The sequence below is a fragment of the Sapajus apella genome, unplaced genomic scaffold (genome assembly GCF_009761245.1).
Source record: "Sapajus apella isolate SASKATOON/1434 unplaced genomic scaffold, GSC_monkey_1.0 scaffold8, whole genome shotgun sequence".
Lineage (NCBI taxonomy): Eukaryota > Metazoa > Chordata > Mammalia > Primates > Cebidae > Sapajus > Sapajus apella.
The window spans coordinates 1,436,787-1,442,229 of NW_022436948.1; the positions used below are offsets into that span (position 1 = coordinate 1,436,787).

General features: G+C 46.5%; 1 non-coding gene across 1 annotated transcript; it reads right to left on the reverse strand.

The window, feature by feature from the left end:
* Positions 1-4,122: 4,122 nt before the first annotated feature.
* On the reverse strand, positions 4,123-4,308 carry LOC116551080. The gene has a single exon (XR_004268705.1). It is a non-coding gene; the product is annotated as a U2 spliceosomal RNA (small nuclear RNA).
* Positions 4,309-5,443: the final 1,135 nt, after the last annotated feature.

Here is a 5,443-nt window from a genome sequence, read left to right on the forward strand (position 1 = left end):
CGCACCGGTCACAAGGAAGTGACAGAGACATTTGCTGCATGAGCCTCTGCTCTGAAAAGAGGAGCAAATAAGAGAAAAAGTCTCTGAGAATTTCTACCACAGGCCATTCTCAAGTGGGTTTAAGGTTCGAAGCATCTATACCCACAAAATACACTTTCAAGTGGGCTGCTCATGTCCCGGCAAAGGCAAACACAAAGCCTCTGCAGGGATCTACCCTCAGACACCTGAGAGTCCCACCCACATGAACGTGATTTCACAACACAGAGGCACCACACACACCAGGAAGCAGGCACCATGGGCAAGAGTCAGCAGAAACAACAAAGTGTACAATGAGACTCACGACGCTGCGAACAGTGGGCTCATCCAAGGCAGAGTATGAAGTGATGATGGCTAATATGGTTCCAGAAATGAGAGGGTATTGAAGTGTGACAAAGGAACAAGATGTTACCAAAAATGAAATAGAAGTTAAAATATGATGACTGAAATTAGAAACATGATAGCTGAATAGCAAATTCAACACACTTAAAAGATAATTCATAGACTGAATGATAAATCCGACTATGGGGGCACGCCACCACACTCAACTAGGTTCCCTCCCCCACAAACGTTGTAGAGACAGGGTCTCACTGCGTTGCCCAGGCTGGTCTCGAAATCCTGGCTTCAAGTGATCCCCTCACCTCAGCCTCCCAAAGTGCTAGGATTACAGGCGTGAGGCATTGCTCCTGCCACTTTACACTCTAAATAGTAGATTAAAGTTTTGAGATTCCCCCCAAAACAATAGGAATAGAGAGTATAATTCTCCAAGTAGTGTAAAGGAGTGAAAGTAGGATAAACAGAAGGAATGAATCAGCCAAAAGAAGGGGTAAGAAGGGAGAGAAAAACAGCAGAAGGACAAATTAGAAAACACAACATAGAGAGGTGTAAACAATCCAAATGTATCAGATATCACAATACATCTAAATAGATACAACTTCTGATCAAAAGCAAAATCAGGAGATGGTGTTGTTTTGAAGTTGTTACGTGCTGCCCACAGGAGGCTCGCCACACGGTCGCCACCGGGGCAATGAACAGGTGGTGGGGTGGGGGAGGGGGTCCTGCCCTACTGCCAATTGTGTGGTTCAATTCAGCATGAGGACTTCAGGATTTTTCAGGGGGGGAGCTCCTTCATGACCCCTACCTTGAAGGAGACAATGAAACTTATCACACAACTCCAGGGAGTGGGGGTGCTTGGATTGTTAGAAGCAAAGGATTGAACAACAGTTTCTGTGGGTCATGACTGGGTTCTCTGCTTGGAGCCTCACAAGGCCAAAGGCAAGGCGGTGGCCAGGCTGAGGTCTTGCCTGAGGGTGCTGGGGAGGCAGCAGTGACTGGGTTCCCTGAGGTTGTTGGCAGAAGCCAGCTTCAAGAGATTCTCCCACCTCAGTCTCCTGAGTAGCTGGGATTACAGGCATGTGCCACCATGCCCGGCTAATTTTGTATTTTTAGTAGAGACAGGGTTTCTCCATGTTGGTCAGGTTGGTATCAAACTCTCGACCTCAAGTGATCCGCCCACTTTGGCCTCCCAAAGTGCTGGGATTACAGGCGTGAGCCACCACGCCCGGCCACAAATAACACTTTTGTAATCATCCAATGATTCCACGGAATGCAAGGTGTGTGCAAGCCTACACCAGTGTCATGTTGGTGAGTTACAGAGGGCTGCCTTATGTTTAGGCTTACCTTTAATGGTTCTGGTTGCTTGTTTCAAGAAATATAAATAATACTTTCTGATGATGACATTGCCATTGGCATTTGCCATGATGTTTCCATGAGATAGGACTGTTTCAGCACTGAGTGGTTGGGCTGCAGACCCTCTCTAAAGCCATACAATCAAGACTCACCAGCATGACCCCATGGGCATCATCCACAGATGTGTGGGGCACAAGTTGCCTTCCCCATGTTGCCAGCAGGTCCCTCAACCATATTCCCCAACATGGAACAGAACACAACTCAGAAAAGCTGAACTGGCAATGTCTGCCTTAAAAAAAAGCAGGAAGGCAAAAAACACTGTCAAACCCCTCGGCACCACAAAATTACCTCCAGCAGCAGAGAGGTCAGCTGGGGCTGGCTGAGGCTGTCCTGTCCACCTCATTACCCTCACCATTAGTGGGAGGATTAGGACTCAACTGCACATCCAAAGTTTCTGTAAATAACCCATTTCTGTTTGAAGCAGATTCCCCTGCCATTAATTCAGGGAGGGCTCACACAGAGTGCTGCAGTTACTTTGCTCTGTGAGTTAATGTCCCATAAGCTCAAACTTGTCACCAGGCTAGACACAGAGGACCTTTACCTCGCCTTCTTGACTGGCTGTCCTAGAACACCTGCTCCTGTGGGTGCCGGTGGCTGGTAAGGGTCAGTGGCTTGGGGGTGCTGAGGTACTACTTGCCCCATTTTTCTCCCCTGTCTGCCCCTGGCACACCCTCTTATGCTTATACCAGGTCACGCTGCTCTAGCAAGACCTGAGCCTCACGTGGGGAAGGGCACAAAATCTGGCCACTGTTCCCTACACTCACATCCATGGGAGATGGACTCCACTGCCCCACATGATGTCAGGTCAGAGAAGCCCCTTGTTTCAGGAATCCTCAGAGCCAGTGGGCACAGTGACTCTGTGCTCAGATGGCCACGTGTATCTGGCCTTAGGACTCTTTTCTCCTACTGAACGATGGTCAGTATTTTACAGTATCGGTGACAGCATCACAACGAAGAGGACGTCTGTACACAACACCAAGGCTGGCTGTCCAGGAACCCAGTTCCGCACCTCGGATCACTCCTGTGGGGGTTTTGAGGTTCTGCCCTGAAAGGACCTGGGGTATTGACCCGGGCGTCAGGGGTTTGAAACCCAGCAGGGCTCTGATACCCTTGCCTGGAAACAAGTCTGAACCCGCTACCCAAACCAGCCTCCCATTGCCTCCCCACACCTGAACTGACCCACCCCACGGGCCTCCCCACCTCATAGCAGCAGAACCCCTCACGCCCACCACCAGCCCTTTACCTGCACCCAGAGCTTCACATGACTTTATCCCGAGCTGCCAGGGGACAGTGCTGGGGATGGAGATGGTGTGCAGAGCTGGAGGAAAAAGGGTTGGGAACACAGCCAGTCTACCTTTGGTATTTTACCATCACCCAGCAACCAATGACTTGTAATGACGCAGACCTGAGTTCGGCAGGTGTGATGGCCCAGAAATGGACAGCAGCCGGTGCACGGTGGGCCATCTCAGACCCTCTATCAGCAGACAACTCACATGCCTGCTGGCCTCCCTGGCTCTGCTGTGTTGTGGGCCAACCAGCCACTCAGGGCTCCTGCTAGCCTGCCTCAACCAACCCAGTGCAGCTGGGGAGACCAGCCACATGTTCCCCCTGCCACTTCTGTGTCTGCATGAGATGCCACTCTGCAGCATGGGGATGTGGAACCCAGAGTAGCTGCTGAGGAGGCTGAGGATGTAACCCAGGGCTGCTGACTCCCTGTGGACAGCTTTGACCAGTGGACAGCAGACGCCAGAAGAGAGCTAGTGGATGCATTCTGCTCCCCTCCTGTGGACTCCCTGGAGCCATTTTCCCTTGCAGCTGACCCAGAGGTGTCTGCCAAGCCAGGTCACCTCAGCCCCTTGTGAAACAGTAGTCAGCACAGTTGGGACTCACATCGTGTCACTGCAGGGAAATCCTTCCTTGCCGCAATCTCTCGCCCCTCACTCTCAGAGTCCTGGGCTCACACTTTCCAAATAGAGCGCCAACGCTTTATATTCTTGCCTCAGGCTCTGTTTTCTTGGTTAAGACAGATCCAAACCAAAAGGACATAGAAATTGAAGAATAGCCGTGGGCATTTCTATTTCTTATACTATTGCAGGTAAGATGCCCTGAACAACCCCCCTGAATAAAACAAATAGTTGAATTCAAAGAAAATTATAAAACACATCACAGATCATTCATGAAAGCAAATAAATCACAAGGAACAAGGAGAGGGAAATCAAGAACCCCAGGAGACAAGCCATGCCAAGGCCAGCTTTCAAATCCAGGTCTTCTACAGAACCCTGCACATATTGAGCAAGTCTGACAGTGATAGTGGGCTCAGAGGAGAAGAAACAAGCCTGAGGATCTTCCCAAGGTGGGAAGCATAGAAGAGGACCCTTTGTAAAGCAGAAACTTCAAAGGGTAAGAGAAACATTTCATGCAATTGTACACAGACATGCAGGAAACATTCCTGTCTCAGCCCTAATATGAAACTGGTAAGAACAGATACTCCACTTGATCTTAGCCAAAAGGCCAAGACACAATTCAGCAGTAACACTGAGGAAGGACAAAAAATACTCCAAGAATTTATGAACTCAAGGCAGACTTCAATGAAGTTGATGATGCAAATTCAGTCTAACTTCATGTGGTCCAAATTTTAAGCTGATTTACTTACAAAAATAGTCCTATACTGGAGATACCCCTTTCCCCGCCATCCAGGTGCACAAGTTGAAGGAAATACAAATCTTTCTGGGGAAAATTAAGTCAAAGACTCAAAGAATTCCAACTAATATATTTACAAAGCAAATGAACAGTTTACAATCAAGAATAGTAAGAACAAAGGAAACAAATTACCATAAAAGTCAATGTCTGAACAACAAGTTTATACAAAGATGAAGAGACAAACAGTGAACTGGAAAAAGATTCAAAGAAATTACATTAGAATGCAGTCCAGAGAAACAAAGAGACAGAACACTTAAAAACGCTGAAAAACCATGTAATATGGAAACAGAGAACCTATCATACATTTAAGTTTTTGAAGGAAATAACAGAGATAACACATGAGAGGCAATATTTGAAGAGACAATGGCTGAGCATTTTTCAGATACTTTAAAGACATTGAACAGATTCTTGAAAGATTCAGGGAACCCATTAAATCCAAAGGAGGATAAGTAAAATAAATTTACACCTAAATATATAATAGTAAAACTGCAGAAATCAAGGAAAGAGAAAATCTTTAAATATAGCCCTAAAGAAAAAAAAAAACAAGATTATTTACAAGGGAATGAGAATTCGATTGTTGACATCTCACTAGTATCACAGAAGCCAGAAAGTGGCACAATTACCTGAATGTTTATATCTCTTCTAAGACTCGAGAAATGTTCAGCTATTAGTTCATTAAATAAATTTTCTATACATTTCCCCATCTCTTTTCCTTCTGGAATTCCCAAAATTTGAATATTTGTTCACTCAATGGTGTTCCATATGTCACATAGGATTTTTCTTTTTTTTTTTTTTTTTTTGTCTGACAAGGTTATTTCAAAAGCTTTGTCTTTGGCCAGCTGTGGTGGCTCATGCCTATAATCCCAGGACTTTGGGAGGTCAAGATGGGAGGATCGCTTGAGCCCAGGAGTTTAAGACTAGCCTTGGCAACATAGTGAGATGCCATCTCTACAAAGTT